Here is a 16,510-nt window from a genome sequence, read left to right on the forward strand (position 1 = left end):
CAGACCAAAATGAGGAAAGAGGGACTTTGTTCCGAAGGAGGGACAATCCCTCAATATCAGGACAGCTGAGAGCGTTGCCCTCCACCAGTCTCTCACCACATCTCCATAATACGTCCCAGGGGGTAGATCCCTGCTTCCTTTCCACCCTGAGGCCAAATGACTGGGACGAGAGACAGGTCTTTTATGGTGGCATCCTCACAGAATGAGGAAGAAACATGATGTATCCCTGGCATTTAAAGGAGAAGTACAATCAATTCTTGTTTGGCTGTACTTCTCCTGTGGATCACAGGAGTGCAATTTGTTCTGCAGTCCTTTGATCTGTTTTCAGCTGACACAGGACTGAAGCCCGCTGTTGGCTGGCTCCATAGAGCTGGGTAAACACTCCGACCACATGGTTGGGATCCGTCCAGGATCTTAGACCAACAGTTGGCTCAGGCTTTTAGCAAGCCACTGAGAGCCTGAACCAGTCGCTCGAGTTCCCTCCACAACCCAGCACTCCAGTGAGTGCTGGGGGGGGGGGAGCAGAGTCGGAGCGCTTGTCGCAACAGTGTGAACAAAGTGCCAAACTTTTGCTCGGCTCGAACTGTTCGCTCAACTTTAACACTTATGAAAATAGTTCCATAGTCAGGCTGGTGTAAAAGAAAGTGTGATTTTATTAGATCAGACCATCAGCATCAACATAAAATTAATACAAATTACAGCCGTAATTATTAAATTGTAAACAATTAGGAGCCGTAATTATAAAAATGTAGTAAGTTTTAGAAAAATATTGAGCTTCTTGCCTGCTCTATTACAAAGAAGTAAGATGAGAAGTAAACAAAATCTCACCAAGCCCCCCAACAGGGCTGATCATTTTTTTTTATTATTGTAATAAAAACATTATATTGTAAATATATATATATATATATATATATATATATATATATATATATATATATATATATATATATATATATATATATATAAACAAAAAAATAAATAAAAAAAAAAAAAAAAGCATTCTGAGAAAAACTATAAAAAAAATTGTAAAAAAAATACTGACACCGTCCACTGCACTACTGACACAATAAACTGCCCTAACCCCATCCCTCTCAAAAAACATTGTAAAAAAAAAAATATGTAAAATGTAATTGTCAAGAAAAAAAATACATTTGTGAAAATAAAATAAAAATAAACTACTAACAATGTTCACTGCTCTACAAACAATGTGGATGGGGTCCTCTACCTGAAGCACTGTTAGAAAAATTATTAAAAAATGATTTAAAGAAAATAATAAAAACAATAATAATACTAATAGCAAATAAAATGATAAAAACATCAAACTATTGCCACCACCCCCCCCCCCCCCCCCCCAAAAAAAGCATTGTAAAAAAAAAAAAAAAAATTTATTCTACAAAATATTAAAAAATAAAATAAAAAACTACTGATCGTAAAAAGTTAAAAGAAAAAGTTATTAAAAAAAATAGTAGAAAATAGAATAATATAAACAGAAAAACTACTGACACGCCCTTCCCCTGCCCCGCCCCTTCTGCTGTGAGCAGACTCCTCGGTGTACAGAAATGTTGTCATTAGAATTAGAATTTCATGACACTTTCTCCCCTCAAAGAAAAAAGCATTCTGAAAGAAATTATGAAAAAAAATGTAAAAAAAAAAAAAATGTAATATGTAAAAAATAAAATTTAAATAAAAACTGCTTACACTGTCCACTGCCCTACTGACACCACCCACTGCTCCACCCCCCTCCCCGAAGGACAAATGTGGAAAACATATATAATAAAAAGTTATATTATAAATAAAATACATTTATAAAAAAATACATTTCTGGCACCATCCACTGTTTTACACAAACCCTTCTCTGCCCTGCTGAAACTAATCGATGCTCCCCAAGCACTGTGAATAAAAAAATTTAAAATAATAAAAAATAAAATTGTAAGAACATAGACATTAAAAACAAAAACTACTGACACTATTCACCACCCTAATAACCACCCCAAAGCCCCCCAAAATCACTGTGATTTTTTTAAAATAAAAAATAGTAAAATAGTTATTACAAAATAAAACTGAAAAAAATTATAAAAAATAAAATAATAAAAATTGAAAAAATCTTTCACTTTCCATTGCTCTATTGACCCCATCCACTGCCCCACTGATAACATACACTGCCCCCCCAAAAGCATTGTGAAAAATTAGAAAAAAGTATAAAAATAAATAAATTGTAAAAAAAATATAAAATAAAAAATAAAAAACTGACACTGTTCATTGCCCTACTGAAACTACCCACTGCCCTCCCCACCAGAAGAACTACGAAACAAATATAAACAAATAAATACAATACAATTATTAAAAAAAATAGAAAATAAAAAAATAAAAACAAGAACTACTGACACAATCAACTGCTCCCCAAAATCATTGTGAAAAATAATAATAAAACATTAAATAGTAAAAAAAAATGTTTTTAATTAAATTGTAAAAAATAATAAAAATGTTGTCACTGCATTGCTCTACTAAAACCATCCACTGGCTTACTGACACCATGAACTGATCCCCAAAATCATTGTAAGAAAATAGTAAATAATTTGTAATAAAACTGATCAAATAAAAAACAACCATCCACTGCCCTCCCCACCAGAAGCACTGTGGAAAAAATTATTAAGACATTAAAAATAAAAATTTAAAAAATATATTAAAAATAAAATAATAAAATAAAAAAACTACTGCCCTACTGACACCAACCACTGCTCTACTGACACCATGCACTGCCCCCCTAAAATCATTGTGAAAAAACTAATACAATTTTTTTTATAAAAAATAAAATTGTGAAAAATAACTTACATTTTAATTAATTAAAAAAATAATCAAATCCATGTCCATTGCTCTACTGACATCATCCACTACCCTACTAATAAAATAACCAGACTTAAAACAACGTGTGATTTTATTAGATCACACAATCAGAATCAACATAAAATGAATACAAAAAATAAAACAAATTATAGTTCAGTACAAAATGAATTTGTAAAAAAAAAAAAAAAGCTATTGACACCATCCACTACTGTTCACTACCCTACTAAACCCCCAGGCATTATGAATAAAAAAAATGTAAATAATAATAGAAAATAAAATAATAAAAAAGAAAAAGCTAAAATAAAAAACTGACACCATCCACTGCTCTACTGATGATGTTCATTGCCCTACTGACACCATCCATTGCCACCCCTCCCCCAGAAACACTGTGAAATAAATAATAAAAAATAAATTGAAAAATACATTGAAATAATAATAAAAAATAAAATAATAACAACAACAAAAATGCCCTACTGGCACCAATTACTGCTCTACTGACATTATAGTGCAGCACTGTTTATTGACTATTTGCACCATCCACAGCCCCCTAAAATAATTGTGAAAAAAAAAGAATACAAAAACAAATAAATTCAAATAAAATTGTAAAAAATTATTTAAAAAAAAATGACAATGTCAATTGCTCTACTGACACCATCCACTGCCCTACTGACACCATCCACTGCCCCCCCAAAAGCACACTGCCCCACCAAAAGCATTTAAAAAAATGAAATAATAATTGAACAAAACCCAATGTAAATAACAAAACAAAAACTATGGACACTGTCCACTGCCCTACTGACACCATCCTGCACATACTACCAACCACCATACACTTTGCACTGTACATTTCCTATTCAACAACTTTAAGAATGCAGTTTTCCCCTCAGGGTGGAACTTTAAAGGCACAGATTATGAAACAATATTTAAAATTCTAATTTATTAGTATACAAAAAACACTTTTAAAGCTAATAAATTAGTTTTTTTTTTTATACAATCTGTGCCTTTAAAGTCCCACCCTGAGGGGAAAACTGCATTCTCATTGAATAGAGGGATGTTGACCATTCAAAAGCAAATATAGTTTACCTCCAACTTTTTTTGATATTTACCACTTCAGCCCTGGAAGGATTTGCCCCCTTAACGATAAGGGTTTACCCACTTCCTGACCAGGTCATCTTTTGCGATACGGCACTGCATTGCTTTAACTGACAATTGAGCGGTCGTGCAACATTGTACCCAAACAAAATTGGCGTTCTTTTTTTCCCACAAATAGAGCTTTCTTTTGGTGGTATTATGGTGGTATATTTTTTGCGCTATAAACAAAAAAAGAGCTAAAATTTTGAAAAAAAAAACATATTTTATACTGTTTTACAATATTAAATATCCCCAAAAAAGCAAAAAATAAACTTCTTCATCAGTTTAGGCTGATATATATTCTTCTACATATTTTTGGTAAAAAAAACAAAAACGCAATAATTGATTGGTTTGCGCAAAAGTTATAGCGTCTAAAAAATGAAATTTGTATGGCACTTTTATTATTATTATTTTTTTTTTACTAGTAATGGCAATGATCTACGATTTGTATTGGGACTGCGACATTGCGGCATACAGATCGGACACTTTTGACACATTTTTGGGACCATTGACATTTATACAGAGATCAGTGCTATAAAAACACACTGATTACTGTGTAAATGTCACTGGCAGGGAAAAGGTTAAAACTAGGTGGTGATCAAGGGGTTAACTCTGTTCCCTTGTATGTGTTTCTAACTGTAGGGGGGGACTGACTATCTTAGGAGAGGGATCGCTGTTTCTACTTAGTAGGAATAGACGATCTGTCTCTCCTCTCCTGTCAGAACAGGGATGTGTGTGTTTACACACACACTTCCCTGTTCTTGCTCTCTGCAGTGAGCGCGCCTTCTAGAGCTGTTTAAAGGCCCGATGTACAGCTATGGCGATTTGCAGGAATGAAACAACCTGCCGCAGTATAATGACGGCAGCTGGTCGGCCAATGGTTAACATTACCACATTCTGCACTATATAAGTGTAGCGCTACCCCCTCAGGAGCCGCTGGTTATATTTGGGATCGGCGTAATTATGTTACCTCTATGATGTGTCTAGGGATGAGGATGATGAGAGTAGTGATGGAATGTCCAGACAACAGGGTGACGTTTTCAATGCTTTTATTTCTGGCCCAACGCGACCAACAATCAACTTGAGGTAGATAGGATAGGTTGGTGAAAGGAGAAAACTTTGCAGATTCAGGCCTATGGATAAATTGAAGCAGTCCTGCTTTCAGTAGCAACCTTTACTTCGTCGCCACTCCAGCCGGAGTGGGAACAGTGCACCCGGACAGGTCCCTCTCACAGGCCTGGCAGCCGGAGCGTCACTAGAACTTCTGGAAAGGAACAAGTCTCTGCCACCGACTTGGCTCTGATAGAACTAGGATTAGTAGCTAGACCTCTGCCACAGGCCCAGTACTCAGGAACATTAATCTTAGAGCGAATCTTCCCAGTAACACAATCTTGCCTGAATCTTCCCCAGGTAGACTTGATAGTTTGGGGTCACCGACTGACAGTTTGCAGCATACAACCTTTTCAATTCTTTATTTTATAGTTTTTTCAGTTTTAAACAGACATAATTTCCATTTTTACCATAACATATGGTTTAGGTATGTTAATACACAAATTAACAGAATGTTCCTAGCTCGCTTAAAACTTCTCTGTACAAAATTCAATCGAGCACAACAACACCGAAGAACCATAACATATATCTTAGATATGCTTTTACACAAATTAACAGATTATTCCTATGTCACTCAAAGCTTCTCTGTACGACAATCAAACAAACACGAAAAGTACCACAGCCGTCTCTCGTCTTCCCTTACCCTATCCCTTACCTTCCCATCCCCCTCCCTCTCCCTTCCCAAAAAAAAAAAGAAAAAAAAAAAAAAAACCCCCAAACGATAGGCCTTCCCCTCCCCTCCCCGCCTCCCTCCCCCCCCCCACCTCACCCCCGCAGAGCTCCCTCTCTATAACTTATGTAAGGAGACCACGTCGATCTGTAACTGTCCTCCTGCTCTCTTATACCCGCAGTTAACTTCTCCATCTGTTGGATTTCTGATATTCTGCCTATCCATTGTTGTCTAGTCGGGCTGCTTGTACTTTTCCATAAAATTGGTACGCACGCCCTTGCCGCCGTCAAGAAATGTCTTATCAAAGACTTTTTGAATTTAGTCATGGCAATTGGTATGTCAAGTAATAGGTAGGTAGCAGGATTAACTCCTAGCTCTATGTCCAATACTTCTTTTATTGTGTCCCTGACCATTTTCCAAAAATCTTTTAACTTTGGACATGTCCAAAACACATGTAACATTGTGCCCTTCTCTTCACCACACCTCCAACATCTGTCTGAGATTTCTGGAAATATCCGCTTTAATACCACTGGCGTTTTGTACCACCTGGTTAGAATCTTGTATCCCCCCTCCTGGTACCTTGTAGCTAGGGAAGCTTTATGTGCAAAGTTGAAAATTTTTGTTTTCTGCGTTTCCGAGAATTTCACTCCTAACTCTCTTTCCCATGCTTGTACAAATGGTAATTCCTTTGGGGCTTCCAGATCCACCCATAGACTATACATCTGAGAGAGGGAGTGTCTCATCTCTTCTCCCTTCAGGCACTGTTCCTCAAATCCTGAGAGACCCCTAAGAGGACATCCTTTTGGGTTCAATGCTCTGATAGCAGATTTTAATTGAATTTGTCTTAGAGGGTCAAGTTCTTTTCTCACTGCGTCCTCCCTTCCCCTCCCCCCTATCCTTGGGTTGTCCCCTTCAAAATGTATTATTCTACTCCAGCCTAGACCTTTTATAGTGTCGAAACGGGGATCTACAAGTCCCACATGGAACCTGGGGTTCCCCAATACCGGGGTGAGTGGGCTTGGGTGGGTCGAAAGATTTGTTCTCCTAAATAGTTTTTTCATTACTCTTAGGGTAGCTCCTAAGGTTGGATGTTTTTTTACCTCCAGTGGTATATCTTTCTCATAGATCCACACCATTCCTTCCAGGGGAATGGATGTGATTTTCTGCTCTAAACGTAAACAGGGTTTGGCCTTCTCTTTTATACACCATTCGACCGTCCTGGCCATATGTGTCGCCTCGTAATAACCTATTGGATCTGGGAGCCCCACTCCTCCCCTCTCTTTTGGTAAGGTCAAAATTTCACGCCGTAACCTCGCTGGTTTTCCTGCCCATACAAATTTAGCCAGTCTGGCTCTTAGGTCCCTTAGAAATCCCAACGGGATCGTCACCGGTAAGGTTTGGAGTAGGTAAAGTAATCTTGGTAGAACGTTCATTTTCAAAATGTTTATTCTCCCAAACCAAGTAAAACTTTCCTTGTCCCATTTCAGAAGATCTAACTTAATCTGCCTTACCAAGGGGGCAAAGTTCAACTCGAAAATTCTATGTAGATTTTTCGAGATTTTAGTGCCCAGATAAAGTATGTGTGACTCTGTCCATTTAAAGGAAAAATTCCCTTGTAGTTGTTCCTTATTCTGTCGATTTACTTCTATCCCCATCGCCTCTGATTTACTGTTATTTACTTTAAAGTTGGAAAGGTCTCCATAAATCCTCAACTCTTTCAGCAAAGCTGGTAAAGACAATTCTGGAGCCACCACCGAGAACAGAAGATCATCTGCGAATGCAGCCACTTTATATTCCTCTCCTTTACTCCGAAACCCTCTTATGTCCGTGTTTGATCTAATTGTTCTCAGAAGTGGCTCCAGTGTTAGGACAAAGATTATTGGGGACAGTGGACAACCTTGTCTTGTTCCATTTTTAATTGGAAAGGGATCGGATAGTACCTCGTTAACCTTCACCCTTGCCGACGGGCAAGAGTAAAGGCCCGCAATCCAGTTTAACATCCCTGTCCCTAAGCCTATATGCTTTAAAGTGGCGCCCAAAAATCCCCAATCCACCCTGTCAAACGCTTTTTCCGCGTCTGTTGATACTAATGCCATTGGAGTCTTGTAATGTTGGGCCATATAGATTGTACTTAGTGTTCTTTGTGTGTTTTCCCTACCTTCCCTACCGGGGACGAATCCTACCTGATCTGGGTGAATAAGCGAAGGGACATGCGCCACCAGTCTATTAGCTAATATCTTGGAAAATATTTTTAAGTCTGTATTCAGTAGGGAAATTGGACGGTAACTTGAACATACCGTAGGATCTTTCCCTTCCTTGGGGATAACTACTATATGCGCTCCTAATGTTTCCCCTCTCATCGGCTGTCCCTCCTTCAAAGAATTAAAGGCCTCTAGAAACGTAGGTATTAATTGCTCCTGGAAGGTCTTATAATATTGTAACGTATACCCATCTGGGCCAGGGGATTTACCTACTTTCATTTCTTTAATTACCTCTAAAACCTCTCCCGCCGTAATTGGTTTTTCCATGTTAAGTGAACTCTCGTTTGTAATTTTCGGCATTCCTGACTCCCTCAGGTACGTTTTTACTCTCTCTTCTCTACACTGTGTCCTCCCTGGATTAGGCTGTACCTCTAATTGATATAAGCTGCTGTAATATTCTCTGAATGCTCCCGCTATTAATTGTGAGGAATATACTAAATTGTCTCCTTGTGTTTTTATTTTCTCTATGTTTTTTTTGGATCTGGATTCCCTCAGCGCGTTCGCTAGCATCCTGCTTGGCTTATTTCCGAACTCGTAAAAGGCCCTCCGACATCTGCTCAACTTGGCTTTCGCCTTGTCCATGAGAAATAGATTAAGTTTCTCTCGGAGAGACATCAGCCTCTCTTCAAGGTCTCCTTTCTGCTCTTTCTTATGTTCATTCTCTGTTCTCTTAATTTCCCCAAGAAGGGTGTCTAGCTTTACAGTGAGCATCCTTTTTCTGTGAGCCCCCATCGCGATAAGTATTCCTCTCAAATAGCACTTGTGTGCTTCCCACTTGCAAAGCGGAGCTATTTCTTCATCATTATTCCTCTCAAAAAAAGACTCTATTTCCTGCTTTATTTTCCCTTCGTACTCTGGGTCTTTCATTAAAGTTTCGTTTAACCTCCAGGTCCACTCCCTGTGTCCCACAGTGCCCCATTCAATCAGACAGCTAACTGGGGCATGATCAGAGATTGTAATTGAGCCTATTGATGCTTCCCTCACATTCATTAGGACCTTCTGGTCAAGAAATAAATAGTCGATTCTTGTATACGTTTTGTATTTATGGGAGTAAAAACTATAATCTCTTTCATGGGCATGCAATGCCCTCCAACTATCCACTAATTGTAAGTCATTGATTATGGTCCTTGCTTTTCTCAGTTTACTATTAGATATGCTGTAAGACCCCCTGGACGAATCCAGGGTGGGGTCCCACACCATATTCATATCTCCTCCAAGGATCAAAACCCCTTCCCTATTTGCTTTTATCACTTCTGCAAATTTTTCCAGTGTGGTGACCGGGTCCTCATTCGGGAGGTAGATATTGACCAACGTGACTTTATGCTCATTTATTGTCCCTTTTATCAGGAGAAACCTACCTTCTTCGTCCACCACTACTTTAGATTCTTTCCAAGATACATTTTTAGCCAGTAGGATTGCAACCCCATTGGACTGAGATGCCCCCATATATATCACTGGGAATCTCTGAGACCTCAGTTTAGGGATTTTATCCTTTCTAAAATGTGTTTCCTGAACAAAGACTATTTGTGATTTTAGTCTTCCTATTTCTAACATTAATTTTGATCTTTTTTCTGGAATGTTTAACCCTTTCACATTATACGAAGTTATATTTATTCTATTCATCTCGTACCGATTTATCTAATACCTCTTGTAGGCTTCTATTACAGGCTTCAGTTATTTCTCGTACTACCTCACTGTCTCTGCAAGGGTAAGGCGGCGGGAAGAGACGAAGACGGCGAGAGGGAAACAAAAAGCCGAAAAAAGGAGAAAAAAAAAAAAAAAAGGAACCCCCTCCCCCCCCTTGTATCTCGGATTCAGGACCACTGTCCGATTGTCCGAGTAATCTTTATTGGCCCTCTCGTGGTAACAACTCCCCCCTATCCGAGGTGCGTCGCCTTCCCCCCGGGCCAAAAAAAAAAAAAAAAAAAAACCCCTAGCGTCTCCGACTACCCCCCTCCTGGAGGAGAGACGCTCTATTGGGGGAAAGTGTGAAAACACAGCGGAGAGTCACGTCCGCTGCCCTCCGTCCGGTGCTCGTCCTCTAGGTGTTAGAGCCTATCCCCAACCTTTTACTCCCTGAGTATTACCTCTTAATTCTAAGGAACTATATCTCCTCTAAATTATTAGCTATTGTGTCCGCCTATCGTGAGGAAGACCATGCCTCGTATTCATCTTAAAAAAAAAAAAAAAAGTGGGAGACCCCCCTTCCACTATTAAACCACAAATACTCCAGTTAAATATACGAAAACCTCCCACTAACCCCCACTTAGAACGCTATCCGCCTACTTGACCCTCGTCTCTAAGCAGACTCCGTTGCCTCCTTCCAAATGTCACCACATGGTCATCAATCAAGACGCAATCATATTGGCGTATACAACGTAGAGTAGCTGACATATTTAGTGGAAGTTACATCCAAGCCTTACATTGGTATATAATATGATTGGTGCCCTTTAAGGTAATAACCTTTTCGGTGGATATAGGATATAGGATATAATATACATAAAAAGTCATGTTGGCTGGTACTGTGTGAGGAAAAGTAATAAAAAAAACATTTATGTCACAGTATCTTAAAATATCTTACTTCTTCCCCTAAGCATCGTACCCTCACATCCTCCTCCTTACCCTCCTTCCTAGTCTCTCCTCTCCCCCCCCCCCTCCCCCCCTTGAAACCTCCTATGCAACTATTAGTTCGGTGGGCTCCCCCCGCCCCCCCCCCCCCCCAAAAAAAAAAAAAAAAAAAGAAAAATAACACCCCACTTCTATGGTGTAAACCCCCACTTCTATTATGAACTTATCCATCTCCCTTACTCCCTCCCCCCCCCTCCCTCCACCCCCCCCTAAATTCTACATCCCCCAAAAATAGTCCAAAGTAAAACTTCTCTTCTCGTGCAATCTGTTCCACGTGTATACATCCCCCCCCGGTGTGTCTTTCCCTGAGAAAAAAAAAAGGGGAAAGACAACCCCCCCCCCTGAAAGATAAAGGAGTGTTAAACATCTACTAAACTATTTCCCTATAATACAGTGCAATCCTGGGGCCCTCTAATTCCACGAGCCTCAACCAGGATGTGGACAAGTGTTATACTATTTAAATGCCCTTAGACCCCCCCTCCCCCCTCCCCCCTCCCCCCTCCCTCACTCCACCCCCGCCCCCCCTCCCCTCCCTCCCTCCTCACCCCCCCCCCCTCCCTGATGAGCCCCTGTTGCCAAGGGGGGGGGGGGGGGAAGGAAAGGAAGACTATTCCTGATATTAAGCTCAATGATGAGTCATTTACCCTTTTAACGATCTATCCACCAGTCCTCATATCCCTCTAGGATAGTTACATCTATACATATCTTAATACTCTATCAACTTGTACCTATTCCCGCTGCACCAAAAATTTTTTACGGATCCCCCTCCATTTCCAAAAAAACAAGAAAGTAAAGGGGGGAGGGGACGGGGGCCGGGGGAACTGTTCAGTCTCTATCATACATTGTGTTATTGTGTCATAAATTTAACCTTCCTCAGAATCCCCCTCCCCCTCCCCCCTCCCCTTCCCCTCCCCTCTCCAAACAGGGACAGCCTTGCCACCCAAAAAATAGGAGGCTTCCAAAACAAAACAAAAAACACAAAGAAAAAAAAAAAAAAAAAAAAAGACAAAACGATAAAAAAAAAAAAAAAAATTTCCTCCTACTCCTCCTCGAGCCATAGTCCCCCCCCCCCTAATGTCTGCGGGAAACCATTGTCAGACCGCTCCTTTGCACGGGGCTCCTTATCCTCTTCTTCCCTCTTCTTCCTTCTCTCTTCGTCTCTGTTCCAGTAGTCCACCCCCTTCCCATCCTCTTGTACAAAAAAAAGAAAAGAAAAAAAGGGGGAGCAGAAACGGAGTTGCTATCCCAGCTACCCCCTCAGACCTCTCCTGACATTATTTAGGACAGATCTTCTTTAGATATTTAGATTTTTCCTTTCCCCTATTACTGATAAATCCAGCCAATTAGGAACACATATTGGGTCCGCTCCCAAGAATTGAAAGAGTGTCTGAAGCTGCGAGGGCTCACACAAATAAAAGCTCCTTCCTTCCTTTTTAACTATCAAGGCCAGCGGAAACCCCCACCGATAAGTGGCCCCCTTGCTGCGCATATACTCCAGTAACGGTTTTAATAGCCTTCTTCTGTTTTTGGTTTGCCAGCAAAGGTCTTGAAATATATGGATTTCAGCCCCCTCCAACACCCACAAACACCCTTCCTTCCAGGCCTCCCTGAGAATCTCTTCTTTCGTCAAGTAGAAATGGACTCTACATAGCACATCCCGGGGATTTACGTGATCTTGGTATCTTACTGAGGGGATTCTGTGAACTCTATCCAGTTCAAGGGCCGCGTCTGGGTTTTTTTTCAAAATTTTGTTCAATAGGGTAGTTACAACCTCTCTTAATTCCATACCTTCGTATTTATCCGGGATACCTTTAATGCGGAGGTTATTTCTTCTACTTCTATTTTCTATCTCTTCAGCCTGCAATTGCAGCCTGATCAAGTGTCTCTGTTGAAACTCTAACTTTTCTTCTAACTCAGTCAATCTGATTTCCATACTACTTTGCTGTTCCTCGCATCTCCCGATTTTCTGGTCAGCTTCGGCTACCTTCGCATTTACCTTTTCAATCTCCCCCCTCAATGTGGCAGTGATGTTTGCTACTATCTGCTGTATGTCTTCTTTAGTAGGAAGTGCTTGAATGAGCCTACTAATTTGCCCCATGTCTGTAGATGGTCCCGTTTCTCCTCTCCCAACCTCTTGTGAGTATTGTGGCTTAATTGAGGAATGCAATCCTGATGCCTCCGCTATCATTATCTGGCTGGTCATTTCAATGCCCAGGCCTTGTTTAGGCGCCTCCATAATTAGGCCCAAGGATGGGCTCCCTGCCCCTGCCCCTGACCTGGGTTCAGTGAGGGGTCCCAGGGGCCCTAAGGCGGGCTCTATGGCAGGTCCTAAAGGCCCTCTCGTGGATGGCAAAGCTCTACTTGGTATGACAGGGGTAAATGGCTCCTTTACTATAGCCTCCCCTATGTGTTCCACCTTATGTACTGTCAGATGACCATCAATGAGTGTTGAGTGCTGGGCTCCTTCCCTCGCAGTTACACTGCCTGAAGCTCTTCTCACCTGGCTTCCAGTGGACACCCCTCTCTGTTCCAGAGGCTTCTCCCTCCCCCTTGTCAGCCGTGTGTCCGTTGCTGCAAAGGGAGCTGCCGGCTCTGTGGATGAGGATAGGGGCGCTGACCTTCCGGATGTCGGTAAGGCGCTCTCTGTCAGCGAATTCCTCCTCCTTTCTGCTCGATCCGTCTGCTCGCTCCCCTTCCCGGTCAAAAAACGCGTAATATGCGCTTGACTCGGTTGTGGAGGGACACCGCCGATCTGCTTCGTGGCGCTCCGACCTCGCCGCGACATCTGCCGCACGCGCCTGGCTTTCTCCCCGCTCGCGGGACGTTAGGGGGCTAGCAGGGATTACCAAGGTTTCGCCGCTCTCCTGACTTGCGAGCACCGCGGGACCCGGAGGACTCTCCTGGCGTGGACGCCTACTCCGCCATGCTTCCGACTCCTCCCCCGGAAAACCAGTACTGGTTTCTTCCAGCATACAACCTGTCAGTGTCCGGTCACCCAGATCCCAGATGGTTTGTCTAAGCCCTATTGGATCACCTGCCTCCGGGCTCACCTCAGACCGACCTTCCACCCAACAGCATAACTCGCTTGGGATCTTCTTCACAGAATGTGGAACCCAGTAAGTGACTGGGGTCCCTTTGTAGCCTCAGTTGGGAAGTTGGGAACTCTGCGTGGCACGTGCGCCCCGACCTGGTAGGCCATGCCGGGGCCCGTGATGTGCGCACACCCTAAAGGTGGGTGCCGCACCTGGAACCAGGAACGGGCAAAATACCCCAAAAAATAGCGTCTGTCACAGAAATACCCTCCCCCAGCATGCCCCGCGAGGGAAACACTCCTCCAATTGGCTGCTGGAGAAAAGCGGCTCCTCCCGGACCCCTCTGGTGCCACCTGCCATCCAGAGATGGAACTACATCTCCGGAGCACAGAATGACCCACAGGACAGTCCAGAACTAACAGAAACCCAATTTAGTAAAACATCACGTATGAGAGCAAGGTAACTCTCTCATCCCCCAACTAAATTTATCATAGCACCTGTACTGAAAAGTACACAGGCGCTACATAAGTAATCTCAGACTCTATTTAACCAAACCCCCTTACCCCATAGCAAATATTTTACGCAATTTAAACCACACCAAGTTTTTATCGCAGTGCACTTTGTGCGCCACATTTTTATTATATTCAATAACTGGGCCCAATTTTAATCTTGCACACAGGCCCACTGATTTCATGATACACCTCTGAAGGAATACAACCATGTGCAGAAAACACATACATGTATTGAGAGAATTATCTATAATTGGGGAATATATTATCACACACTTATCCTAGCAAATTCACTAATTATGTAACTAGATTTGATAAGTAACTAACTGTATTATTAATTACACAGGGAGATACTGGTGAGCTTCACCAATACACACTGAACACGGGAAGACACTGGTGAACTTCACCAATAAACCCTGAACATGGGGAGACACTGGTGAGATTCACCAATAAACACTGGACACGGGGAGACACTGGTGAGCTTCACCAATACACACCGGACACGGGGAGACTCTGGTGAGCTTCACCAATAAACCCCGGACATGGGGAGACACTGGTGAGCTTCACCACTAAACACTGGATGTGGGAAGACACTGGTGAGCTTCACCAATAAACACCGGACACAGGGAGACACTGGTGCGCTTCACCAATAAACACTGCACACGGGGAGACACTGGTGCGCTTCACCAATAAACACCGGACACGGGGAGACACTGGTGAACTTTGCCACTAAACACCTGATGTGGGGAGACACTGGTGAGCTTCACCAATAAACACCGGACACAGGGAGACACTGGTGCGCTTCACCACTAAACACCGGACACGGGGAGACACTGGTGAACTTCACCACTAAACACTGGATGTGGGGAGACACTGGTGAGCTTCACCAATAAACACCGGTTACGGGGAGACACTGGTGCGATTCACCAATAAACACTGGACACAGGGAGACACTGGTGAGCTTCACCAAAAAAAACCGGACACGGGGAGACACTGGCCAGAGCTGACATTCTTCTAATCCTGAAGTATAATATGGCAAAATGGTAAATGCAGTATAGAGTACAGACGTGTGTTCTTATATAAAGCCAAATTAATCAAATACTTCTTCAAACCCCTTCCCCACTCTCTCTCCTGTCAGCAGATTCCTATATGTAGAGGGGAAATGCTTTCTTTCATACCCCTCCCCCACTTCCATTGCTTCAAGCTAAATCTACTGTTTAGATGAGAAATGTTAACATGACCCCTCCCCATCCACTTTGATGTGAGCTGAGTCCTCTGTGTACAGAAGTACTGACACGCCCCCTCCCCATGCCCCACCCCTTCTGCTGTGAGCTGACTCCTCTGTGTAGGGAAATGTTGGCATGTAGATTTTTATGACACTGATAATATTTTTAGGCCCCTTTCACACGAGGCGTATTTCAGGCGTTTTAGCGCTAGAAATAACATAAATAATGCCTGAAATAATCCTGCCCCAGCATTCTCAATATGAAAGCCAGAGGGCTTTCACACTGAGGCGACGCAGGCAGCATCTTTGGAGCGGTATAGGAGTGGGGTGTTTACCGCTACTTCCCATTGAAATCAATGGGAAATCGCATTGCCGGTGGTATTAACCCTTTTTCGCCCGCTAGCGGGGATTAAAACATAATCTAGGACTTTGTGGAAGTCTATGGTATTTCCAATTCATCAGCAGTAAGAAAAACTCCACTGACCATATCAAGTACCCCTCCTTAGAGAAAGCAGCTAAAAAACTGGAGTGGCTGGAGATGTCTGATATAATAAAATGCTACAACACGGTGCCTTATGTTGTGTTTTAAAGGCTTTCTGAGTAAAGTACTGTATGCCATCATTACCCTGTGTCCATATGGCATCCCATAGTCCAACCATAGGGTGACTATATTCAGTGGCTAATAGAAGAAGGAACAGAGCAATCCTAATGAACAGTTAACTTCAATTCTACAGGATAAATTAAAGGTGTTTGAAAAGGTATGGGGCCCGTGGATTAGATACTTGACTAATGATCCCCAGACTATACCCAACTAGGGTCTCCCCTGGTTGATATGGACCAGAAGGTGGAGTATTTTCCTCCTCCCCTTTCCCCTTGTCCTTCTTTTCCCTACTTTTGCTTTGTTGTTCTTGTGGTTGAGGAATTTGGACTGCATAATGCCATGGTTGTGGTGTAGGACATAATCTGAACCCCATCAAATCACATTTGCTATCATACAATAGAAAGACATGCTGGGACATTTATGTTTTATTGCCTATAGCATGCAGTTCTACATCTCATCTAATGTCTTTCACTCTGTATTAGTGCAGGTACACTGCGTA

Source organism: Rana temporaria, chromosome 12 (assembly GCF_905171775.1).
Source record: "Rana temporaria chromosome 12, aRanTem1.1, whole genome shotgun sequence".
NCBI lineage: Eukaryota > Metazoa > Chordata > Amphibia > Anura > Ranidae > Rana > Rana temporaria.